The following is a 27,826-nucleotide window of genomic DNA, read 5'->3' on the forward strand; positions in this document are numbered from 1 at the left end:
CTACTCAGCCTCCACTGACACTCTGGAAAAGTGGATGGGGACCCCATTACTGCTGATTGGCGTAAAAGTTGAAGTTCCCCTCTAGACCTTTGCTCCCCTCTAGACCTTTATCACCCTGACTGATAGAGGGAATGGCACCTGATTCCTGCTCACCTTGTGGCTTCTGCTGACATTGCTGGTTGAGAATGAAAGGTCCTTTTCACCTTCTCTGTTACACCACCCCAGTGGACAGATTGGGTCACCTCATTAGAGTCTGGAGAGGGTGGAATTTTAGGTTCCCTACTTACCCTTTGCTTATAGGGGTGAGGGTAAGGCCCAAATTTTTCCTATGTTGTTTGTCTATAGTAGATTAATTATTGTCTAAAAGTTTTCTGGATTGCTGTTTGCCCCTTTCTTGGTCTTTTGGCTAGAGAGTGCAGGTTTTCTTGAAACTGGTTTTGTCTGTGCCCATTGGCATCTCTGGGTTGGTGGCTTCTCCGATATCCAATCTGGGATATATGAAGTAAAAAAATACCCACAGAACTCACCACTTTGTCATTCCTTGGGTCCTAGCCAGTTTGCCTTATTTTTTCAAACTTTTAGAGTCTTCTTATAATTGTTTTATATGTAATGGCCAGGTTTTTAGCTGCACTTAGTAGGAAAAGTAGGGAGAAGTGTGTCACTTTAACTTGTCCTGGAACCAGAAACTCAGATATACTTTTTATTATTCTAATTTACAACCTGTAAGGTGTTTTTTTAGAATTGAATGTATCGCAGACTCCCATTTGTAATGTTCAAATTGGTAGTTGAAATTATTTATTTCAATCATGTCCTCTCTCAGCCTTCTTTCATCCCTTGAATCATTTAGTTGACCTTCAGTGGATGATCCTTTCAGCTTTATTATGACTTCCTTGAATATCCTGATGGTTTTTCCCAAATTTCTCAACTCTATGTCTGTTCTTACGTCCAACTCCAAGCATAGTAATTTTAGTGACCTCCTGGATTTTTTTGAATAAAGGGAAAAGCCGTGACAATTCTTCTTTTCAGTCACAGCTGTGTTCAAATGTCACTTTTTCAAAGTGGCCGTTCATGACCATTCTCTGTACACTTACTCTGCATTTAACACTTACTCTGTATGCTTATTTTTTCATATCACTTAACACTCTGTGATATTATATATCTGTGTATTTGTTCATTGTCTGTCCTCCCCCAAATACAAAACCTTTATAAGGACAAGGATTGTGATTTGTTCACTGTTGTATCCCCCATGCTTTGAAAAGTCCCTGGCATATACTAGGCTCTAAATAAATATTTTAACTGGTTGAATGAATACATACTCCACAAAGCATTTGAGTAGAAGACTGAAGAGAGAATAGAATGTACTGGGCACTTAGTCCAAGGAATTCGAACTAACTTGTGCGGTACTAGACAGTAACCTCCACATTAGACATATACAGACCAAACTTAGATCAAAATGTGTGAGGGGGAAGAAAATAACTTTTCATTCTTGTTATTTATTTTCCCTCTCATCTAAGCTGCATTTCTTGTTCAATGAAAATACTTTAGCATAAGAGCAAAGTCTTTCTAAAGATGGCATTTTTAGCCCTCTGATGGGGAATGGCAAATTCAAAGATTGAAGACTCCTGACCAGAGATTTCCACATTTTACTTAGATGATGGAAGTAAGTGACAGTTTGGCCAGCTACCCCAGGTGCATTAAAACTCACATGGTCCCTGGAGTAACTGGATTTATTCCAAATGCAAGTCTTCCAAATGAAGCTCAAGACCTTGAATTAAATCCAGTTTTTACAGGAGAGTAGTTAAAATGAATAGAAGAAAACAGTGATATCATCTGTTTTCTGCAGTCAGAACCTTGCCTTATTTCTCCCCTCAATGTGACTTTTGTTGCAGCTACCTATGAAGACCCACATAGACTGGGATCTCTTCATTGGTTATAGCAGAGGAAGGGATGCAGCCTTTTCTCTTAAGATGTCATTGCACCATTGGAATGAAGAAGAAGGCTAGAAAGTAATGAAATATTTCTTACTTTATATTTTAGCTTGATATCTCTCTAAGCAACTCATATCAGGCACCATAGATTGGGGAAAAAAAACTGTTTTACACCCTCCCAGGATGTTTATAAAAATATGTCCATTCATAAGACATATTCAGAATAGGAATTGTATATAGTATACCATAATAAAATATTAGGGCTGCGCTAAAACAAAAATGGAATTTAAATTCACCTTAATGTCTTTTCAGATGTAATAGCCTTCTAGGGAAACGCAGTTCAGGTTTGAGAACATTTGTTATATACAACACTTGTCTTGGATAACTGATAACACCTGAGCTATAAAACTACAGAACCACCCCACCCTTTCCAGAAAGATTTCCTCCAGAAATTATATTGTTCCTTAAATAGGCAACGCTTTTACTCAAATGAGCTGTCTCTAGCAAGCTTTCCATCATTCTCTGCCATTGGTGCAGTTGTCTTAATTTTACTTAAGTGCCTGCTGGCTGACTTTGACTCCAAAAAGACAAAGCAAATCTTATGGGACAAAATTTAAGCTTGGGAGGAAAAAGAAAAACAGTTGCCTTCTTGTGCCTTTTCCCACTGCTAATGAAGATGAGAAGGAGAGCCAGAAAATGGCCCTCATTTCTAAGTTGATTTACCCACGTTAGAGACTTACTTATTACTTGGAGCATACGAATACCTCCATATTAACAGGCTTGTTGAAAGGTTGAAAGATTTCCTGCCAAAGCACAGTTTAGTCTAATTATTTGCTCCCACAAAATTATATCTCAAATGGTTGGGCAGAGTTTTGTCTTTATTTGTTCTGCTGACTTGAGTTGGGGGAAGGGCTAATATAATGGGCTGTACTTTTTTGCTTTGTTTTTATTCTAATAAAATAATCATCATAAGTAATTGCAGATAGTAGATAGAATGAATAATGAAGAAATTTTGTTTCTTGTAATACTGTGCTTATAAGAAAAAAAATCTCTAAATTATGGAAAGTGCTTTTAACTCTACACATTTTGGCTGAACTGCAATGAACATGAATAAGAGAATAGTCTTATCCATCCATCCATCCATCCATCCATCCATCCACCCATTCATTTACTCAATATTTATTGAGTGCCTGCTACTCCAGGTATTGCTGATACAGCTACAAAAAAAGAGAAGTGAATCTTTTGTTCCATTTAGTGAGCCCTGATGGTGTCCTGCTCCTTAAAACCCTCTTTTCTTCTGAAGTACACCCTCATTTTATTTATTTTGTTTTCCACAACAAGAGGGTGAGTTTCTCCAAGGTGGAAATCCTAGCCTGTTTTTTATGTGATGTTAGACATTCAACAAATACTTGTTGGATTAGATTGAACCAAGATTTTTGAAGATGTAGGTGAGGAAAGTTTCAGAGTTAGCCATAGGAATATTAGCTGTAGAAGGGTCCTTAAAGATTTCCTAGCCCATAGATTTTCAAAAGGTATCTATATAGGTAGCTTTAGGGCTGTTTCCAGGGAACGGGGGAGGCCCAGCAGAGGGATTGTGGAACTGTTATGACCTTCACGTGCTTCTAGCATAAAATTTGCACTGTCAACCCTTTTATATGTAGAGCATTCCTATAATATTTTATTTGAAGAAAGGGTTGGCTGCTTAAAACAACAAAAAAAACACTGATTGGTCCAGCATCTCTACCTTATAGATCTTTTAGATAGGCCTAAGAAGGTTAGGTAATTTGTTCTAGGTCACATATTTAGTTGTTCATACTCTTAAAACTAAAATCTAAATTTTCTAATTTCCAATTTGAGGTTCTTTCTATGACGTTCTGTTGTTCAGTAGTTCACAACTGTTGCATGACTAACATAATTCTTGATATAACTGAAAGAAGGAATGTTAAAATCTACTTTGACAACACTTCATCCCTCCTTGGACGTAGTTCAGTATCTCTGCACTTAGTAACATGACTGGCACATGTAAGTGCTTAATGGTGGTTGTTGTATAGGTGATAGTTATCCATGATTGATTCTTTCATCTGTTCAGATCAATGAACTCTAATCCTTTTAGTCTGTTCTCATAGCACCCCCACCTTCCACCATAGCTGCAGACAGCATTCTTACTCTTGTTCTTTGACTGCAGTCATTGGGTGGACTGGCACTTAAATGCTTTTAGTTTACGTATTTAATTATGCAACACTTAACAGTTGTCTATTGTCGAAATTAAGAAAATTAAGAATATAAAAGACTGTAAAACATGAGTTGTACTAAAACTGCTTTGGGGAGTTCAGTTAGGGGTTTTTGTTTGTTTGTTTGATTGTTTTAAAATGTGAGCATTGTGCCATCATTTGACTGTACCCTTCTCACTGCATCTCTACAAATGCAAGTTTTGTTTTTCTCTCGCTATGGTAGCTTCCCCCTTCCTTTGCCTTGCCTGTTGCCTATTTACTCTGTTTTTCAGTTGAATGTGAATTGAATTCTCTAGTTCAAATTACCAATATTACTGACAAGGATTTTGAGCTTTCCTCAAGGGGAGGTTACTTGGGATTACAGTTTTTCACGTTTTGTAGACAGATCCTCTAGGATCATTTTGGCCATAATGGTCCCTCTCTGACACAGATAATTAAGACTGCTTTAGGGAGGGTCTGCTGCCACCAGCCCTGCTGCTATTGCTGTTACCAGTGCAATGGGAGAGAGTTGGATTGGCTTGGTGGCCAGACAGAATTGGGTTTTCTTTGTTTTTCCAGTTTATTCTTGCTTTTGGATGCTGTTACCTGTTTCTTATTAGCACCCATAGAGAAAAGCATTGTAACAAAGTTTAGAATTCAAAGGTAGAACTTCAGTCTCCTTTGGTGTGTGTGTGTGTGTGTGTGTGTGTGTGTGTGTGTGTATAACCTCCACTTTAAAAGTTCATGCTAAGTTTGCAACATTTAATTTAAAGCTACTTTCACAATTTTCACAGTTTTCTTTTGCTCTCCACTTTTTTTTTTTTTTGGCCTTAGGAATGACTTTGTTATAATGAATGACAAGTACATCCTATCCTTGCCCATCATTTTGAAATGGATGGATTTTTATAGGGCAGTGTATCTGCTGCTGTGGTACAGATTTTGACATTATGTAAAATTCAGTTGTTTGAATTTATAATTTAATCCTTTCAGGTGTTCATTTTTATTTGTTGACATTGATAAAGAGAACTGTGGCTTTTCTGTTCATAAGAACCACAGTAATATCATTCTAATTGCAGTAATTGTGCAATGCAGTTATCATTTGTAAAGCCTAGAAGTTCAAGAAACCTGGACCACCATCATTTCCAGATAGAGGGTGGCCAGACTATTTCTAGAAGAGATTTGAAACTGAGATCATTAGATGATTTGAGGGTCTGAGACTTACGACTAGGTAAGTTAGAAACTTGGGTGGTTTATCAAACTAAAAGCTGATTTTCTACCCTAGAATACTGCTAGAACTAGGATATACTTAGAGTGACCTTTATCTCACTAGAATCCTTGAACATTATATAATGCAAGACAATAGTTTGCATTTATCAGAGTCAACACGTGTTTATTATCTATGGGCCTTTATCTAGGAGTTAAGGTATTAATTTCACAAGAGCTGATTAAATGTGTTCTATTACTAATTCAAGTTTTTATACTGTTAGTATATATAGATTATTCTTTAAAATGTATGTCTAAGTTAAACAGAAGAATAGGCAGCTGTCTGGGTTTTAGTCCTGATTTTTCTGGGTCCTCTGTCTTCTGGCCTTTTTTTCTTAGAGGTCACCTAATAGATACCACTTTGCTAATGCATCAACTTGACTATTTCCTATAATTAGACTCAAGGAAACATCTATCACAGATGGAATTAACATCGAAGTGATCTATGCCGTAGAATAATATAATTTTACAAATTTGGGGCATTTTTTTAAACACTGTGTTCTGATAGAAGCCACCAGCTGCACATACAACCAGAAATTATGCTGGTATATTAATATATATGGACAGTCAAAAACAAACTCACAGTTTCCTCAGAACAATCATATTTGTATTTATTTATTCATAGATCTTAAGTATGCCAGACCAATACTTAGATATAGTGTAAAAAACACCTTGTCCTCCATTAAATGAGACCTTAGTGCCTACCTTACTCTGAGCTCTTCAGATATTCATTTTTAACCAAAAAGTGAAAACACACTCCTTTCCAAATATAGACAGTACAATTCACCCTTTTCAGGAGACTTTTAAGAACTTTCTTACCTCTCATTTATTACATTCTTCTGAATTTAGCCTTAGGCCTTTAAAATGTTTCCAAAAAATGTTTTCTCAGTCCCTTTTGTCACAAAACTCTACATCCTCAATGGGGACAGTGACTCATTGGATATTGTCTCAAGCTCCTGGTTTTGAACTATCGATTTCCTTCCTCTGACTGCCCGTCACAGAATAGGCATTCTAAGCTTTATGGAGACCCAGTATGCCCATACTCAAATTTATAAAAGAAAAATCAAAAGCAAGACCACATGAAGCTTGGTGGTACAGGGATGCCTCACTTTATTAAAAAATGTGTTTCTAAGAAATTGAATATATAAATTCCATATCTGTAAAAACAAATCTTACTTGAATGTACAATATTAGCTTTGCATTTTAAAATATTCCTATGGGGACTACTTCTGGCATTTTAAAGTTTTACTGTGTGGGAATGTATTCCCATGTAGAATTTTTCAAGAAATGACCTCTTTGTTAGACTCTGATTTCTTAACCTGATCTCGCATGGTCTCTTGTGGTTTCCTCCTACTTTATTATCCCAGTGACTCAGGTGTACTTTCATGCCCCCTGATCTCTGCTTTGCTATCACATATTAATATATCAAAATGTAATATGTATTTGTATATTTATATGTGAGATATAGTTAGAATTTGTATAGGAGCCCTATAAACTATGTATTTACCTATTTACCTAAATTCCATGGTATCCAAGATCAGCAGGCACAGTGGGCATTGCTAGGGGTTGCTCCCTTTTTACTGTATGTTGCCATTTATTCTAAATATTCTTATTTTGCCTCTTAACCTTTACACAGCATACTAACTCTATCTACTACTAAAGTGTAACCACTTCTGAAGTGAATGGCATCTATCTAACAGTGTTGAAAATGCTGTTAGTTTTATTTAGACTAGGAAGTGGACACTCTTCTTTTTTCTTTGCACCAAAAGAGTTTAACCCATCTTCAGTGTTGGCAAGGATAATGTTCTTTTGATTTGTTTTTTAAAGGGTATGCACTAGTAATCTCATTTTAGACTTTCATTTTCCCATCTTACCATTCTGCCCCTTGGCTTCATTTGCCTCTTTATAGGGAAGAATCCATCTGAGATTTTCTTTGCTTCTACTCTTGCCATGATACGTAGACTAGTTTATGGAGAAATATATCAGCTGCCTGCTGTGCATTTAAATTCCCCACTTCCCTGCTGCATTTGTGTGCAGCAGCTGAAAGACAAATAGATGAATGCAAGGCCATTTTTGTCAGCAAAAGTTTTTGGATACATACATTACTGAGCACACATATCATTAAATATGAGTTTAATATCTGGAAGCAAACGTGTTAGTACATCAACTTTGTCCACAGAGGAGAAAAAGGGTCACTGTTTATGAGAACTAAATGGAAGCGTATCTTTCCTTATCAAACAAAGAAATTAAGAGATGAGAATTGGTCTTTTAGGCCATCTGGTTCCTGCCCCAGGGACCAGTAGAGGATTGGTCCTTACATTATTATATTCTTGGTGCTGGTTATTTTTGTTACATATTCCCATAGTTTTGCAGTAACTTCAAATGCTTCCAAACCATAGTTATTCAACTTCTCTTGACCAGAGAAGTTCAGGTTGTATGTCACTTCAAAAGAGATGTCCCCCTTTCTTTTAAACTTTCAGTAAACTTTATTCATGAAAGTGTATCAAGTTACTGGGATTCAACCTTTTTAAAATAACTTACATATATTTGGCCCTAACTTTTACCTTACCTGTTTTTGTTTGTTTGTTTTTACTGTTCTGAGTGCTCTTAAACAATTTTAAGAATTTTGTAACCATACAGTAATTTAACATTGTCAACATCTTAAAATTAGACCTCTGAGACCAGCTATCATTTCTTACAAAGGATAGAAATGGGAAGGGAAGGATGTCTAGAAACTGCCTCACTATGTTTTGTTTCCCTTCCGCTCTCCCCTTCACTCCCTCACTTCCTTTCTTCCTCTTCTCCTTCTCTTTCATACACACAAGCACACACATACATATTGACCTTACGTCAAACCAGATCATCACAATGCCATTTGGATGGGGGTGGGGCATGTAAGGAAGAGAATGGGGCATGTAGGGCAGAGAGCTTGAAGTAGAATTTGGGGCATGAGAATCAGATATATTAAGGAAGCTGTGAATTAGAGAATTTCTAAGCCATTAGGGACCATGGAGAATGTTTCCTTAGTTACACAAATGAGGAAAGTGAGGCCTAGGGAGTTAATGCCTAAATTGGATGCCTTCTCTGGAGTCCATTGTTTTGTTTCCTATGGTAACTTGAAGGCAAAAATTGTGAGAGTATAGTGTCAACATCCTGGATTTGCCATCTGTCCATTAATTCATTTAGTTAATCATCATATACTTATGGATTAGCTATTTTGTGCCAGACACTGTGCTGGGTGCTAATGACACCATATGGCCCCTGACCTCAAGGAGTTTATAGTTTATTTACCAAACCCTAGTGGGAAATAGAGAAGCAGGGAAATAGACAATCATAACATAGAATGATATGTTTCCATAGTGCATGTAGGATGCTAGTAGTGCATATAAAAGGCATCCCCTAACCCAGCTTTAGGTAGCGGGGATAGCTTCCTGGCAGAGATTACTCAAGCCAAAGTGGGGCAGAGTGTTCCCGGCTAATGTTAAAGTATATGCAATCCCTGAGGCAAGAACTGAAAATGGTTCAGTATGCCTAGAGAATATAGCGTAGTTAAGAGTTGAGAGGAGAGGTGGTTAAGGGAGTTGGTTAGGGGACTACAGAGTATGGATGAGACTATAGAGGTAAGCAGGAGGCAGGAACCAGGTCATAAAGACCTTATTTGCCATGTCAGGGAGCTGAAGTTGTGTGGCCTAAGTAGTAAAGTAATCACTGAAGAGTTTTTAAGCCAGGAAGTGACATGATCATGTTTGTCTTTTAGAAGGATCACTCTAGGGGTGCCTGGGTGGCTCAGTCGGTTGAACATCCGACTCTTGATTTTGGCTCAGGTCATGATCTCAGGGTCGTGGGATCAAGCCCTGTGTTAGGCTCCTCACTGGGCACAGAGCCTGCCTAAGATTCTCCCTCTCCCTCTCTTTCTGCCCCTCCCCTCCCCTGCTTGCTCTCTCTCTCCCTCCCTCTCTCTTAAAAAGGAAGGATCACTCTGTCTGCAGCAAGAGAGTTGACTAGAGTCAGAAAGATATGTAAAGAGGCTGTTGCAGTAATCCACCTGAACTGAGATAATGATAGTTGGGATGAAAGGAAGAGTTCACATTTGAGATAGGAGTTGGAGTCCAAGGACTTGGTTAGTAGATGTGGAGAACAATGGAGAGGGAAGACTATGCATAACTTCCAGGCTTCTGTACTAAACAGCTGAGGTGGGTTGTGTGCTGTTTACTGACATGGAGAACATGGGAGAAAAAGCAGGATTATTGAGTAAAAATAATGGGTTAAATTTGAAGTACCCAGGGAATGCCCATACCAAAAACAGTCTAGACTAGAGATATAGATGTCAAAGTTATCAGCCTATATAGAGATAGGATTTGAAGTCATGGGATCCCCAGAGCCAGTCTGAGGATCATTTGCCTTTAGACTTTATTTGGGCTTAGACTCCTTTAGGTATCTGAGAACTATAGACCCTCTCCCCATAAAATTTAAATATACAATTTTGCATGCAATTTTAGGAGCTTCATAGACCTCTTGAAGCACATCCATGAACTCTTATGATGTCTAGGTTAAGAACCTGTGGTTGTGGAATAAGAAGAAAAGAAGCATAAAGTGAAACACTGGCATCAAAGAAATGAGTAGAGAGGGAGAAATCCATGAAGGAGACAGAAAGAGAAACCAGAGAGTTAGGGGGTGTCACAGAAGGCAAGGGAAGAGTTTCAAGAAAGCAGGAAGGGTCAGCAGAGTTAAGTGCTATAGCAAGAAAGAGTAAGATAAGGACTGAAAAGTGGTCACTGGCTTTAGCAATAAAGACTGTCAGTGACATTTGCAAGGGTTATTTCAGCAAAATGCTGTGGACAGAATGCAGTGATTCAGGAGTGGATAAGAGGAGAGGAAGTAGGAACAGCGAGTGCTGACCACATGTTTCCAAGGGGCGGGGTGTTGAGGGGAAGCTTGTCTTTTGTTAAGACAGAATTGAGGATACTGAGTGTCTTTTAGAATTTTCTTTAAATTTGTCATGTCATTTTCTGAGTTCTTACCATCAAAAAAGAAAACAAATAAACCAAAGAAATTAGGTCTGTAAGAAATGGAGTTTCACAGATTTCTAGTGCTTCCATCGAATATTAATAAATGATGAATTGTGGTTTTAAATCCCTACAGTTCTATATCTCTTCTTCAGTTTTGCTTACGGTGTCCATCTATCCAGAATCCACAATGCCTCAGGCACTACTAAATTGGCACTATAGGTGTATTCAGGCCAGCCTGGCTGGGAATGTGAGAAGCAATAAGGCTGGCTTTAGACCCTTGATTGAGGAGTCAGCTTTGTAATACCCAGCTTAGTAATTATGGGGACTTTGTGTTTGCGTGCGTGAACCTTAGTTAAGCTTTGTCATAGGTTTTCCAAAACAGCTGGGGCTCTTGGTCTATGAAGACGTTAATTTGTGTCTCCAGGGGCTATGCATAAATCAAACTGGGGAAAGAGGGAGGAGGAGCGAATTTCTTTGTGTGAATCCCAGCTCCCTGTTAACTGTTTAATTGAGGAGAAGGAAAGAGTCCTATGACAATTACTGAATTAGGGATGCACTATTATCTTCCACTTGATGTATTCTTGCTTGGTGTATTTATACTAAGAAAGGCAGTAAACCCTGTCTCCCCCAGGAAGGCCCTGCTTTGTTGACCTTCAACAGAAATGTAGAATCAGATTTCACAGTTCCTGTTGTTTCAAAGGGAGGCTTAATGTTGGTGGTAATGGTTGTTAATTTAAACTTTGGTCCTCTTTTCTTACCATCTGCTGTGTAGTGGCCTCTCCATCATGGTTCAGGGATAACGGCAAGAATCCCACCTGGGGAAAGCAGGGTAATGATATAGGCCTTTGGAAATTCTGCTGTTTCTTCCCTTCTAGCCACAGAGAAGATAATTGGGAGACCACATCATAATGGAAGGAATTGTCACATTGAAGTGAATTAACGATGGGAAGTAAGCCTAGACCTAAATTCTTTTGACCTTTAGAAATATCAGTATAAAACAAAGAAATATCAACATAAATGATGCTGTGGTGAGCCAAGGTTCCCCCCCACCACTATTTTGAATTTATCTTTCAGCCACTGCATTAATTCAAGAAGAATGCCAAAATGCTGAAAAACAGAGGTTTTTTCATGTTTTTTTTTTGTCTTCATATGTGCTGCCTTTTTAGTCTGATGGAGAAATAGGTGATAGCAAATAGAATATACTCTATAAAATGCTATAGGAATTCCTACCCTACCAGTGTGTGTGTGTGTGTGTGTGTGTGTGTGTGTGTGTGTGTGTTTTACTGAACATTCTTAACATTCAAGAGCATGATCATAGAGGGAAAGGATCATGTTCTCCTCTAAAACAGTCCTGTGATACCATTGTCAGAGTTCAAATACCAGAATTCATAGCCCATGACTCATTATGGTGTTTCTTGAGTTAGAAGCCAAAAAACACAAATTTTATCAATGTTTTATCAGACTTTTTTATTAATAAGTATAACCAGCAATGTTGCTTCTTAAGACTTGTATGGATAATCTATCTATAGATTTAATATGAGTGGAGTAACAGCCTTCATAGACTATCTTCTTGGAGGATTGTTAAAAAAAGAGGATAGCCTATCTAAAAGATGAGCCTGCGCATTGGAAATCTCTCACAAACCAATTACTTTATATGCACTAAGAGTAAAAAGGCATTGCTCTTCAGTAGTTTTGACTACTACTTTAAAATTTAAATTAATAACAAAAATTTTAAACATGCTTATGGTATGGTCACTGACACAAGGTAATGGGTGATGTATATTCTCAGACATTCTCACAGCATATTACTAAGTTGAGCTATGAGGAATGTAATGTCTACTCAAGGTCCGGTTCCAAGCCATTCCCTATGGTTAATACATTATACACAGTCTTGCTTAATGCAGCTCTCTCTGTTGAACCTCGGTTGCAGACATTGAGCTCTCCCCTTCAACTTGGCTATATAACAATAATCTTTGTAAAACACAATTTCATTAACTGCTTTCAAATTACATAAACAGGAGGTTGGGAGAAGAAATGTTCAACTACTTCAGTTCTCTATTTAAATTACAGAAGTTGTTTAAAAATCCCATTTTGTCTGGGCTGTTCCTCAGCAATAACTGATTAAAAAGGTACATATTGTGCAGGAAAATATAATTTTTAAATTATCCATAAGGCACAGAATAGAACTATATATTTTTAGACCCAGAAGAGACACTACAATTTGTTTAATCCAATCCTCTCCTTTTACAGAGGAGGAAACTATGATCCAAATAGGTTAAATGACTTACCCAGGATCATATATTAAGTTAGTGGCATATATAGGGCACTATCTCCAGTTTTGTGACTCTGGCTTAGTGATCTCAGAATTCTGCACTGCCTCCAGAAAATTGGAAAGGTGGAAACTGAACTCCAGCCTTATACTTTCAAAGCATACACTCTGCCTTTCTAACATGCCTGGAGGTGCTTAATCGGTACTAACCAACAAGATTAAAATTATTATATTTTTAATTCAATAAGTTACTTAGGAAAGCAACCACACAAAATGGATTGGAAGAGACACTTTGGCAGTAATGCCTGTCAGTATATGTGGCATGAATTAGATTCACTGCATTATTATGCATTACAACCTGCTAAGAAGCTGAGTCCCTGGAAAGAGCTATGGGATCTGGCCAGTACAACTGCTCTGATTCAATAAGTAACTTGAAGTTTTGATGGAATCGATCACTCATTAGCCTGTGGGCCAGGAAAAAGGAAATCAATGAGCAAAAAGAATCATGGTGATAAGAGAACACATCTAACCCCTGCTTGCCCACAGATACCTTTAGCTGAGCTGTATCTTCCCAAGATTAAAGAACCTTAAGATTGAAGTCCCACTCTACTCTGCATGGCAAACCTGGGTCACACCTCTGGAATAATGCTTTCTATCCCAGGTACTACATCTTAAGAAAAACACTTGACAAACTAGAATAAAACAAAGATGGTCAGGGCTGGAAAACCTGCCATATTAAGGAAAGTTAGAAACTGGGACTTTGTGCCTGGAAAAGACTTGGGCATGGAGAATAGGAAGGAAACTGACGTATTTTTAAGTACCTACTGTGTGCCAGGCACTTTGCACATACCTCCTTTCATCCTCACACAACCCTATGGCTATACCTCCTAATACAGAGTTAAGAGTAATAATACATGTTAAGAGTAAGATAAACTCAAAGACCCATTTCAACTCTAAAATTATATGAATTAAAGTTGGTACATCTACTGTTTAGTGAGCAGCCATGCCCTTTCTAGGCCCTTTGTGGACTTAGTTGGGCACTCAGAGCTTGCAGTTAGACAGACTTTACTTCTTTTACTATGTAGATGAGCTCTCGGCACAGGTAAAGTATAAGTTAATGCCCTGGTCCATCAAATGGAGAGAAGACATTTCAAGGGTTTGTTGCAAGAACAAATTTAGAAATCACTGGACAAGGTAAAAAAAAAAGTCCATTAATGAAATTTGATTAGCCTCCAGGGTTCTCTTTTCTAATTGCAACAGTTTATAATCCAAATGAATTTAGTAGCCACTTTCAAATTCCAACTCTTTCACTTTATCTTAATAATTCCTTGCATTAACTTGCCATATGGTTCTTCCCTTTCCAATCTTATGATAATATCATTTATCTATTCATTCAGACACTTTTGTATTTCTAATATTGGCCAATTACAAAAGCCGCCTGTGATTCATATAGCATTCTCACCTAGAGCACAAAGCGTTTCATTTAATTTAAAAATACAAATGTACCATGCCATGAGGAAAATAACAGCTAACTAGCTAACCCTTTGTCCCTCTCCCTCAGACTTCCTTTACCTTTCTTTGGCTACCTTTCTAAAATTAAGTATTTCATGAGAAAAATGAGCTCTTTAGGAATTCCATTACTGTCAGTGGTAGAAGTGAGAAGACACTATTATTAACCTGTTTTGCTCAATGGCTCTTGAGAGAATTGGGAAGGCAGCTAGGAGTATGGCTTATCACCACTTCCTATGGCAGGGATGACAGTGGGTTGTCACCTGGGAAGACAAAGGGGCAGAGAGAAGCTAGTCCAGAGCTGGTCTGGAGAAATACAAACATAAAAACTTAAGACTTTTTAATCAGTTGTTCCTCAAACTGGCTGGAATCCCTGTGGAAAGCCAACTGAGTCTTTAAATGTGTCCATTCTTTCTGGAGACTCACTAATCAATTTGGCCTTGTGTATTGTACAAAGGATCAAAAATCAGGGTCCGCCTACACTGATTGTGATCCAATGTGTCTTGCCAAAGTTATGTGAAGTTTTTATAAAATTCCCAGATACTCAATCCCCTAGAGAAGGGAATTCACTAACTGTGGTCTACTTATGTTTCACAGCTAGCATTTCTCTCAATTTAACTTTACTAAAAGCACCAATGATATTTCAGAAACAATGTATGAGGCTTATATTATTAAAACCATTTTTATCGACCTGAGGCATTTGATTTAGTCACCCATAAACACTTTCTTCAGAAATTCCATGATTCTGGGCTTAGCAGTGACCCTGTAAAATGGTTTTCTCTCCATTTAGTTCTTGCCAACTTAGCCTCGACCTAGAGGTCCAAAATACTTGCAGACTGTCATCTTTAGTGAAGATTAACTGAAGCCTCTCTTTGGCTGATGGTGAAGGAGAGTTCAAAGACTATGCTGACAGCACCATTTATGATCACAAAAAAGGTGCTCCTTTTGAAATCCTCTCCCTCTTTCTAGCAGATCTGCTTATGTCAGGGGTACACTTTTTAGCAGAATCTATTCCTTAAGTTGCTTTCAGTGTACATTATCCCCAAAGGCGAAACATTCATGGTAATACATATGACATAACTTATGTCAGTAGAGTAATAGAATGTCAGGGCTAAATGGGATGCTATAGAACTTCTAGCTTGATATCCTTGTTTTATAGATGGGGAAACTGAGGACCAGAGATGTTGAATGACTCATCTGAAGCCATACAACTAATTCGTGTCAGAGCCTAGAGTAGAACCCAGGTCTTAGGACTCCTGATTGAGTGCTTTTTCTGCTAGGTCATGATGCTTCATGCCTAGCTAATTCACTTAGGATTTATCTGTTATAAACATACATATATATTATATATAAATACATATTATATAGATATGTCTGTTATATATTCCATGAGTGACAACATAGCCTAACAGCTAAGAGTAGATCTGGGTCTAAATTTTACCCCTTATTACTTGTGTGAATTTACACATCTAACTTAATCTCTGAGCTTTAGTTGCCTCATCTGTAAAACTGAAATGACAACACCACCTGTTAAAATTATGGTGAGAATCAAATGAGAAAATGTATGTAAAGAATTTCACATAGTGCCCTACACATAGTAAACTCTCAGTGAATGGTTGCTATTTTTACTGTATAGCTTTTTTCTACATAACTCATTCAGTTCTCCCTCCCTACTCCCTAGGATGAGAATTCTCTTGGAAATCTTAATTTTATTAAACTAGTATGCAAATGTGTTAAAATGCAGCAAAGTTGTTTTAGCTAACCTGAGTCTAGTATATCAGGTTTTTGCTAAGTTAATTGCAACCTAATTTGGTTCTGTTCAGTATCACATCTATTTCCACAAACAGGAAATTGTCTTTTCTAGATTTTGATTGGCAGGAATGGTCTTATAAACTTTATTGAATTACATTAGTGTTGCTCTGTGGTGGAGGAGACACTTTTGTTATAAGCCTCTGTTCCTAGGTGCTTATCTTTTTCATAAAATTACCCTTTGGACTGAAATATTTTCAACTTGTTTTCTATTTCAGATGGGATGGGAAAAATTGGAGGGTAGGAAAAAATGGAAAAATTTCTTAAAACATTTTATTTGACTACTGAGTAATCACATTTTGAGATTTTTCTGTTTGCTCCTGTGGTTTCAAAATGCTAAACCCCCATAAGAACCCAGAAACACACAGCACAATTATTTTAAAGAACAGCTTGCAGAAATTCCACAGGAAGCAACTGTGTATATATGAGATCAGAGTCTTATGAAGACATGGTACTTGGCCTCAGAAGCTCTTTTTCAAATTATCTTTGACAATCCAGATTTTTTTAACAAATAGATTTATTTAAATTGGGCTGTGCTGTTTCATATTCCCAACTATCTTCCCTTCTCAACTTGGTTGAGAAATATTTGTCAGGAAAGCATAGAGGTACAAAGTAAAAAGAAAAGATTACAGAGGAATAAAGGAAAACAAGGATTTACATGGATCTGGAGGCTCAACTAAGAGGCTAAGAAAAGGCTAATTAGAGATTCTCAAGATGAGAAGACAGAGCCCAGTGAATGCCCTCGTGATTTTGGTCAAATTGATGTCACCAGGATCTAAGAAAGATGGGGTCCCATTGCAAGGAGAGCTCTGTTCATTAGAGACAGTCCCAACTACCAGGAGTGTGCCTGAGGACCTGAGAGGACAGTGGAGGCAGCTGAAAGAGAGCAATCATTTAGACTGGACCTAGGAGTAGAAGCGGATTACAGAAACATCAGAAGCAGCAAGAGCACATAAGTGCAAAGGTTGGACTCTAGAGTAGAAGCTAGAGAAAGGAGGAACAAGAAGAGACTGTGTAATCACTTAAAGCAGTAGTTATTGCAAAAATGACTACAAATTACCTTAACAACCTCCATTTAAATTGTAAACTCCATCAGAGTAGGACTGATCATCTGTTTGCTTACTGCTGTATCCCCAGCACCAAGAGCCATCCTTGGCTCACAGTAGGTCCTCACTAAATATTTGTTGAATGAATGAATGAATGAATGAATGATCTGTATAGAAATTTAAGCTTTCCTTCTACCAGAGTAAAGATCATTATATTTGTGAACTGCCTGCTTGTGCTGCATTGGAGTAATGGGGAGAAAAAGGTGAAGAAGGACCTTAAACCCAAGATGTAAAGCAAATGGCAGTGGAGACCCAGGTTCCAGGCAGGGATGGTTTGGAGGGCTGCCTTTAGGGAGGGTTCCATTTGCCTTAGTTTCTCAGAACAAAACTGCCTTCATTTTTCAAATCTCCTTTCCCTGGGTCCTGAGCTGTGCTGTGCTGAGGTTAGAAAGGAGGGAAGCCAAAGTCAGGTTGTCCTGACGAGGAGGCTCCCCATTTGACATCTTACCTGCTAGGGACAGCCTATGGTTGCTGTTCCATTGCCTGATTAAAAACAAAAAAGGAACAGCCTTAGAAATCAGAAAGCTTTCTCTCCTGTTACTCTCTTAAGCTGATTTGAGCCTGTGCACCCCCTCTGTGGTCTTGTTATGCCAGCTTCTACAACAGTACCTAGCATCTAGCAGGCACTCAATAAATATTTGTCGGATGAATGACCCTGCCTGGTTATGCAGTTTTGAAAGACCACCCAGTATGCCAGGCCCTTTTCCATAGTCCCTTAAAGAATATAGGGCTATATCAGGACAAACAAGAGGAAATTGGAGAAAAGGAATGGAAAGTAATTATAATTTCATATGTGGCCGAATTCTGATGCACTTCAGGGAATCCCTTAAGTGTCTCAGATGAGTTGCAACTCCAAATCAACATATAACGCAGTTCTTTTCAATGTACAGTGCTAAGACTCAAGAAAGTTTAATACCTCCTTTCCTTCTAGGGTGAAAAGGAAATTTTGTACTCTCCATATGTGTCATTATACTTGAATATTTACACTTGGGGTGAAACTGTAAAATATTTGTGTCTTTCTTGTGTTTCTCTGGCCCATCAGTTAATAGGTTATACTTAGATATGTAATTCAAGACTCCCTCACTCCTAATCCCAAAGCATTTGAGCATAACCAGTGTTTTGCTAGAAGGGGGTGGTGCGTGTAGGCAGATATGCTTTCTACAGGATGAAAGTTGGAATTAGAATCCCAAAAGGTTTATAGGCAGGTTTTGGAAGCTCCCACTCTAGAAGCCAGGAAGCAAAATATCATGGACAGTATTTTTAATACTAGGCTAGTTGTGTAGGATGTGAAACTAGTACAGGAAATGTAGAACAAGAACATTTGGCAACCTTGTGCTTCCTGTCTAAAATAACTGTTATAGAACATTAGTGGGAGGTAGTATGCTAGAGTGAATTCTATCATTTTCCTTATTATACTCCTTAATACTACTGAATTTTCTGTATATTATAGAATTTTTTCTCTTATTTTTTGTTCTTAGAAAGGTCACATCCCAACAGTGTATGTATAAGGGAATATCTACATTTAGTTTCTACCTTTAGGTACATTTGTTTTCCTGAGTTACATCTTCAACAACTGACATGGTATTGTTCGGGCAAGACGTTTATTTTGAGCACTATAAGTTTTCTGATGGGAGTGCTGTAAATTCCAGCTCTAAATTGATGTTGAAGAATCGATAAACTACTTAGCAGAGGAACAAATGACTCGAGGTAAAAATAACCAAGTAAAATGTAACTCCCGCTTTCTGTGCAAGCATGTATAGTGAGAAGAAGCATATTTGACAAAGAGAACCTTAAAAGGTTATCATCCTCAAGGTCCTGTCCCTCATCTGAGTTAACTTTGCAGATTATTTTTTTTCTTTCATTCAGAAAGAGATCATCATGAAGGAGATTAGAATCTGCTGATTACAGTTTGGCAAAATGTTTGGGATCATGAAACCAGCCAGATTCTTTTCCTAGAGAAGTCAGAATTATTTTCCCCCATTGAGGGTGTCTTTATTTGCTAGTAACATGTCAGTTAGTGATTGTAGAGGACCTAAAGAAGAACTCTTGCCTTCTTGACTTCTTTTTTTTTGGTTTATTCTAAGGACTCTGTCTCTCCCCATTTGATCATTGTTTCAGATATTTTTCAGTGGGATCCAGGGATTAATTAATTCATTTCATAATTCAGCAAAAGTGTACTGAGCACCTGCTTGGTGCCAGATACTCTGTTACATATTGTAAATACAACAGTGAAATATATATATATATATATATGTATATATACACAAACACACACACACACACACACACACACACACACACACAGGTCCCTGCCCCCATTGAACTTCGAGGCAGGTAAGTGAACAGAAATAAATGAGTACATATACAAAATTCTTACTGATGGTGGTAAGTGTGAGGACAAACAGCTATGGATGAGAGAAAAAATGGCAGGACCTACTTAAATATCATGGAAGGAAGGTTTCCTTGAAAAGATGCATTTCAAGCTGAGGTGTGATGAAGAGAAGACGTCTGTTACACAAATAGCCTGAGAAACAGCAAGCACAGGTTAAGGCAAGAAAGGCTGGGTGCGTTGCAGGAACAGAGGGAAACCCAGCATAGTTGAGTGAAAAGGAACATATCATGAAATAAGGTTGCGAGAGGTGCCACATCATACAAGGTTTATAGGCCTTAAGAAGTTTGGATTTTATTCTAAAAGCAGTGGGGATCCATAGAAAGGTTTTAAGCACAGGAATCATATGAATTGTTTTATATTTTTTGTAAAGACTACTTTGTCTCTCTGTGGAGAGTGAATGAAAGGTAGACAAGAATGGAAGCACAACAGCTAATTATGCTCTTTATTTATTGCAGGAGTCTAGATAAGAGAAAATGCTGACGTGGATAAAAATGATGTTAGCAATGGGGCGCCTGGGTGGCTCAGTTTGTTGAGCATCTGACTCTTGATTTCAGCTCAGGTCATGATTTCAGGGTCGTGAGATCGAGCCCTAACTTGGGCTCCATGCTCTGTGGGGAGTCTGCTCAAGATTCTCTCTCTCCCTCTACCTCTTTCTCTCCCCCCTGCTTGCTCACTCTCTCTCAAATAAATAAGTAAATAAATCTTTTTTTTAAAAATGATGTTAGCAAAGATAAAGAGAAATGGAGAAATTCAACATGGGTTCTGAAGTTAGAATCAAAAGGCAGATTTACTGATGGTTGGGGAATCGGGATTGTTGAAAGAGTAGAAGTCAAGGCTGACATTCAATAGAAAGGGGAAAAGTGATGATGCAGAAGAAAAGGAGTACCAGCAGGAGCAAAGTCTTTGAACAGGCAAGCAATGATGGCATTGGGGGACACTCCTTCCATTTCAATAAGACAGAAGAGAAAGAATAGATAAAGATAAAAGTCAGTGTGTAGATTCGGTGGTGGGAAGGTGAGAGAGCTCTTTCTGATGGCTTTTGTTGTCTCCAAAAATTATAAGGTGAGATTGTCAGTTAAAAGCAGGAAGCAGGAGAGAAGTGGGAAAGATGTGGAAGGATTGAGGAGAGAGATGAAGATATATCATGGTCACTTTGAAGAATGGGAAAGCAAGTTTAATGCAGAAGTAGCATTGCAGGGCAGAGATGAGTGCTCAGTCGAGGCTTGTGATCATGAATGAATACTTTAAATGAAAGTAAAGCCCATCAATTCAGTTATGTGAATTTTCTGCAGTCATGTTCAGTAGCTCAGGTGCAGGCCCACAAAAGGCAGTTTAACTGAATTTGACTCCTGTTTTGCCATATGAGTGTATCTGGGAGAGCATAATGTGGTAAAATAGAACAAATGCGTGACTGGGGTTGAGGGAGGACCTGGGCTGTAATGCAGTCTCAAGCTACTTGCAAACCATGTGACCTTAGGCAAGTCTGTTAAACATGCTCTGCTCTGCCTCCCTTTTCTCATTGGTAAGATAAGAAGGTTGGACCAAATAATCTTTAAGGTTCTTTCTGGCTCTAAAACTGTGATTACTTTTTTTCCTTGGGACAATTCCTAACCTCAACCAATTTCTCATTAATATAGTGTTGTGATTAAGCGTGTATACTCTGGAGCCAGACCGCTTGGATTTGGATTCTAGCTCCACCACTTCCCAGCTGTGTGACCTTGAGTAAGTCATTTTACCTTTCAGTGCCAATTTTTTCATCTTTGCAGTGGGCATTACAATACCACATATTTTACTTAGTAGGGTTGCTGTAAGGATTAAATGAGTCAATGCGTGTGACACTATTACAACAGCGCCTGTACTATGCCCTCAACAACTGTTAGCCATTATCCCCACCAAGTGCTAGTTCTACATCATCCCTTCGGCCATAAAATATCTGAAAGCTTGGAATTTCTTCTGTTTGCAGTCATGCATACCACCTGACACCATATTTAGAGTACATCATTTTGTTTCAGGTTGGCAGTGTGCCATAGAAAAATGATTCTGGGACCGGATGAGCCTTGGTTTAAATCCTGAGCTTGCCATTTACTTAGCTGTGAGATCTTGGGTAAATAAATTCATGAGCTGATATTCAAATTCCTCTCCTACAAAATGAGGACAATAGTAATATTTATCTGATAGTTTGTGGGAGAAAACAAAATGAGATAGTGGATGTGAAGTACGTGATAGTACAGGGCTTGGCATACGGTAGACATTTAATCAAAGCAATTATGATTATGGTACCCTGCCCTAATATTTACATTGTTATGTCAGTTCTTGAGGCATAGGCAACTTTTGTCCCTGTTATTTGTTATTTTCCTGAAGCACAGAGGAGCAACAAGTAGCCCATCAGAGAGAAAGACCTGAAAGAAAAAACAGTATCAGCCAGTACATTAGAGATGGGGTAAAGCTAGAAGGGCTAGAATAAAGGGGTGCACGTTGTTATTTGTTACAATAAATATTGTAAACACATAGATTTCTTTTTAACATTGAAATCTGCCTTTAGAGTTTGAATATTGTCTGACAGTGAGAACAGGTTACTAGAGCCCGAGAAAATAGTATGCCTGATCTTCTCCACTCTGTCTGAGAAGGTCACCATTGCCTTTCACTTCTGGACAATGGCACCTTCCACGGATCCCTGCTGATCAAGCTCCAGGGAAGTGGCTGTTCCTGTGAAGTCCTTGAGCTCCTTGATAGAAAGGCATCATGTGAGGTTGAAAATGTAATAAAATCACATTCATATCTGACCCTCAGAAAACTGCTTTGGAAGCAGCACCTACTTTGCTTCCTATATTTGAAAACAGCCTACTGAGTTGTATTATTTTTTTTTAAGGCAAAGAAATATGGAGGAGAGCGGCTCATTCCAATGTGCTTGTATACCAGTATTCAAATTAGATCATTTATAAGGCTCAAAAAGGAGCTCAATTAATATCAATGTTTTAATCTCAATGTTATTTTCCACATGGTATTAATTACAAAGATGAATCAGACTCAACTTTTTTTCTTATCTATTATAGTTCAGAAAAATATCATATTTAATTCTTCTAGCTGAAATCTTGGTCATTCTTATTAAATGCATTTCATCTTATCAGCCTGCTGATTTCTTCTACTGAACTGAATGACCAATGTTAATGCAAGACTTTATCAACTTAAAAAGTAAACTTCCATCCCAGTCCCAATATCCCTTTGTATATGCTAGTTAAATGCATAACTTAAACTCAGAAGCTAAATTTCCTTTATGAGAGCCTACAAAGCAGATTAGTCACTATGAATTAATGGCTTTCTTTCTGTCTTAGATATTTGGTTATATCTCTTGCTCCAGCTCTAAAAAGATTGTGATAGTACTTCTGATCTTATGGGAATACACTGTTCTAGTGGCTGGAGCATCAGCTTGGCTATTGTGATACTATTTGCAATTGGGCAAGTTCACTTCACTTCTCAATTCTTTTCCCCTTCAGAAAAATGACTGATAATATCTGTCCTTATCTATTTTGGTGGAGGTTGTAAGAATAAATGAAACATGGATGGAAGCAATTTGAGCATATATACATAAATCTGAAAAATTATGACTCCTCAGGAATTATTTAGGCATACTCATATTTGTGTTCTTAGAAAGTCCCTCCCTTTCCATAAACACATGCATAGTATAATCCATCACCATCACATTTGAAGAAACACACAGACACAGACCCTCATGTTATCTAATATACTTTTAAAAAATGGTTACCTTGCACTGTGTAGAATTTGATCAACACATTAATATACTTATATCTGGCTATCTATGCACCCATCCATCTACTCATTGATATATTCAGCAAATATTTGTCAAGTTCCTACTATGTGCCAGGTACTGTGCTTTGCTGGACGAAAATTTTAAGAATCAAGACAGAACTGATTCTGGGCTTGTGAGTTATGGTCTAGTAAAGGAGACAACAGAAAGTTAAAATAAAGTTTAAATACTGTCATGGGTGATTGTCAGAGTGTGATAGAATACCAAGCAGGAGTACAGAACCTGAGATGTGGAGGGTAGAGAAGGTGGAAAGACTTCCCATGAAGTTATAGCTAAGGCCTGAACAATGAGTCATTGTGGCCTCATAAAGCTAAGGAGGGAAGAGTATTCCAGAGGGGACAGTATCACTGCACAGCTCTACAGCATTTTGGAGTGTGTATCCACATTGAGAAGTCAGCCCATTTATAAGTACCTCTACCTTTATTTGGAGGAATTTCATGGCTTTTCAAACCTTGTGGGTTATTGGCACTGTTCCTGGATATACCATATAAATGAAATCCTGCCTTAGTATGAACTGATTTTGCTCTTTGATTACTTTTCTAACTCCTAAAAGTCAAGTTCTCAATTTCAAATGTTTTATTAGGGTCTTCTTATGGTTCTGTGTTGTTTATTTTGGTTATCACAATTGCAGATAATTGCACATTTGCATTTAACATGAATTTAAATGCTTTTAATGAGTTTCTGCATTTTGGCTGGGTTAATTAGTTTATTAGTAGGGAATTGTGTCCACAACACAAATCTGTTTTATCTATATAAGCCCTAGCAAGCATGTATAATTTTCTGATACTAGCATAAGTTCAGAAATCACTCGTCTATGTGATTTAGATAGTGACCATTTATTTATAAACCATTTCTAAGACCATGTAAATCACTTTCTAAAATTAGTTGAAGTCATTCCCCTCCTAAACTTTCTAGGATTTTCTTCCTCACCGAGCTCTGGCTACTAAAGAGTTTTCAACTGTGTATGTTTGAACTATTGCTTGTTGACTTTTAAGATTTTTTCTATATTATTTGCAAAGCATCAGGCTGCTGCCTCACATTTCCTCAAGCTAAAAACAGTTTACCCTCCCAATTAATGTCTGGGCCTAATGCAAGCACACCAAAGTCACCTGAAAGTGAACAAAATTGTGGGTAAATAACAATAGGGCACAGTGAGTCGTCTCATTGGCTTGAATACGGAGCTAATATCTGCAGATGCTATCACTTTTTGAGGAACAACAAATGAATGACTTAAAATGTGATCCTAGTATGCGCTTGACAGTATACATAGTGAAAGTTTATGATATGTAATTACATATGCTTATCTCTTTATGGGACTTTATTTAAAATAAAAAGGGCACCTAAGCCCAACTCTCTTTCAATTTGGAATGCAAAAGCTGATGGGTGACAAAACAGGGCTCAGAGTTGACATAATTTCTACCATATGGCTAACTTTAGTTTTTGATCAAAGTGAGATTTACCAGACATTAATATTTTCCATATTTGTTTCCAGTCCTTTAAGGATACAAATATGGTTAAGCAGTTGACTTTTACTTTGTGCCCCTCCTGATCGCATTTTCCTCCCTTCCTCCCCAGCAGAACTACCATCCTGAAGTTGGTGTGAGTCTTTCCCATCCATGTATTTGTACAAATGTATACGCCTAGAAACAGTATTTGGCAGTTTTAATATTTACAAAATTTGTATCATACCATACATATCATTAAGCAACTTTCATTTTTCACTCAATATTTCTGAGATTTATTTATCTTGATGTACATACATGTCTATTCATTTTAACAGCTGTAGAGTATTTCATTCTATGAATGACTGTTTCCCAATGCATTTATCCATGTCCCTGTTGATAAATTTTGTAGGCTTTTTCTCATTTTTCACTATTACAAAAAGTACTCCAGTATACATCTTTGTACATATCTCCTGTGTATGCGTGAGATTTTCACCTTGAAGTGATGTTACTGGGTTGCAGAGCATATATATCTGTCAACTTTGTAAGACACACCCAAGTTATTCTTCAAAGTTGTCATGCCACTGTCTTATAGCTTGGGTTGTTATAACAAGTACCATAGACTGGGGAGCTTATAAACAACAGAAATTTATGTCTCACGGTTCTGGAGATCAGGGTGCCAGCATGGTCTGGTTCTGGTGAGGGCTCTCTTCCAATTTCAGACTGCTGACTTATATATCCACATATGGTAAAAAAAAAAAAAAAAAAAAAAAAGGACTAGAGAGCTCAGAGGGGCCTCTTTTACGAGGACACTGATCCCATTCATGAGGGCTCTACCCTCATGACCTAATCACCCCCCAGAAGCCTCACCTCCTAATACTAACACACTGTGGGGAGGATTTCAATATATAAATTTTGGGGGGACACCAAACATTAAGTCCATAACAACTACTTTATACTTCCTATAAGTGGTAGAGGAATGTTCCTGTTTCTTCACATCCTTGAGCACTCAGTATTGTCACTTAAAACATTTTGCCTATTTTGTGTGAATGAAATGATGTCTCACTGTGTTTTAATGTGCATTTTCTTGTTTACTAGTGAGGTTTAATATCTTTCCATGTGTTTAGTGGCCATATAGGTTTCCTCTTCTATGAATTGCCTATTCATATCATCTGCCCATTATTCTATTTGGTTGTTAGTCTTTTTATTACTGATTTGAAGGAGATTATCTATTCTGCATACTAATTCCTATGCTTTGTAAATATCATCTCCCAGCCTATGGCTTGTCTTTTAACTTTGTTTATGCTGCTTCTGTTGAACAGACGTTTGTTATTTTAATTGAATACAATTTATCAAGGTCCCTATTCTTTAAATACAAAACTGTGTGGAAGAAAGTAATCATTCTAGAGTCCTCATTAAATTAAAATGAAGCAACTTGAAGTAAGACACCAGATTATATTGCAGTGGCTTCATATAACATAAACTTGGGAAGTTATCTAGAAATGCACAAGAGTTGTGGTCACTAAAAATGTAACTTCAACAGACCATTAAAGAAAGTACATAAAGTTATGCAAGATGAGGGGCACCTGGGTGGCTCAGTTGGTTGAGCTTCTGATTCCTGGTTTTAGCTCAGGTCATGATCTCAGGGTCATGAGATAGAACCCCACATAGGGCTCTGTGCTCAGCAGAGAGTCTGCTTGAGATTCTCTTTCTCTGCCCCTCCCCTCACTCTTGCATGCTCGCTCTCTCTCTAAAATAAATAAATAAATCTTTAAAAAAAGTTATACAAAATGAAAAAGCTCTAGAGATTTGCTGTACAAGAATGTGCATATTGTACAGTAAGTAACAATGCTGCATTGTACATTGAAAAATGTGTTGAGAGGGTGGATCTTGTTACATGTTTTCTTGCCATAATAAAAAAAGAAACTAAATCATTCAGTACATGTCCTTTCAGCCTTAAAAGAAAAAAGTAATTTCATAGGAAATCTAAGTTTTAGCTCCTTGATTTATCAATAACTGTATTCCTTGGACAAGTCATTTCACCTCTCTTCTAATTTTTTTCATATGTAAAGTGAGGAAATTATGTGGTCTCTAAGTCCTATTCCAGCTCTGAAAGATCTATGGTATATGGAAATAAAGAATGGTTTGGATGTATTCTAATGATTTCAAACATTTATTAAGAATTTTCCCAATTTTAGGAGCACCTCAGTGGCTCAGTGAGTTGAGTGTCTGCCTTTGACTCCAGTCATGATCCCAGGGTGCTGAGATCAGACAGTGTCAGCCTCCCTGCTCAGCTTCTAGTCTGCTTGTCCAGCTCCCTCTGCCTCTCCCTCTGCTTGTGCTCTCTCTTGTGCACACTCTCTTTATCTCTCAAATAAATGAAAAATAAAATCCTTTTTTTAAAAAAAGATTTTTCCCAATTTCAGACATGCAGATTTTCAAGAATTGCACTAGTATTTCTTGGAGGCCTCCTAGAAATCTGTACTCCCTTTTGAACCTTGGGGCCATTGACAGTGCTAAAATAATTCCCATGAATGCTCTTAGAAGACCTAAGCTAAGAGAAGCAAGAAGAATGAAGAACAACAAGTTGTAGAAGATCAGAAAGGAAAGAGGGAAAGCCTGGGTTGGTGTCCTGTGTTCTGAAAGTCAGAAAAATGCCTTTACTTTGATTAAAAAAAAACAACCAGAAGGTCTACTATATGGAGGTAATCTGATCAAATATGTGGATCTTTGTAAAATGCATCCATCAGCAGTATCTGCCTTATGGCTGCTGATCTCTATTGGCAAATGAATGCCTTTTGCACAATACTTCCATGTGAAAATTATCCCTTGATTTATAGTCAAAGCCATTACTAGATTTTTTTTTTATCTGACTGTGCTGTGGATACTGTGGGCCCAAATTCTGGCTCAGAAACAACCATCTTATCCCTAAGGTCTGCTGCCATACCCCAACACTGTCTCAGGTGCATCTTTAAATCATCCCTCTACTTTCCATTGTCCAATTTCTTTTTCCTGATTGTCTGCCCATTTCACATTTTTTTTCTGCCCCTTTATATGTCAGTA

At 37.8% G+C, this 27,826-nt stretch overlaps 1 protein-coding gene across 12 annotated transcripts in view; it reads left to right on the forward strand.

Moving 5' to 3' along the window:
- Positions 1-27,826, forward strand: part of ENOX2 (ecto-NOX disulfide-thiol exchanger 2) — a 267,809-nt gene that overhangs the window by 49,682 nt on the left and 190,301 nt on the right. For 7 of the 12 annotated variants that reach the window (XM_087859910.1, XM_087859915.1, XM_087859920.1 and 4 more), the window contains exon 3: positions 21,133-21,217. The exons of the other annotated variants lie outside the window; for them this stretch is intronic. The gene's annotated coding sequence lies outside the window, so the exon portion shown is untranslated. The remainder of the gene's footprint in view (positions 1-21,132; positions 21,218-27,826) is intronic. 12 annotated transcript variants of the gene reach the window in all.

The sequence above is a fragment of the Ursus americanus genome, chromosome X (genome assembly GCF_024610735.1).
Source record: "Ursus americanus isolate L20-20 chromosome X, mUrsAme1.1.p, whole genome shotgun sequence".
NCBI classification, from domain to species: domain Eukaryota; kingdom Metazoa; phylum Chordata; class Mammalia; order Carnivora; family Ursidae; genus Ursus; species Ursus americanus.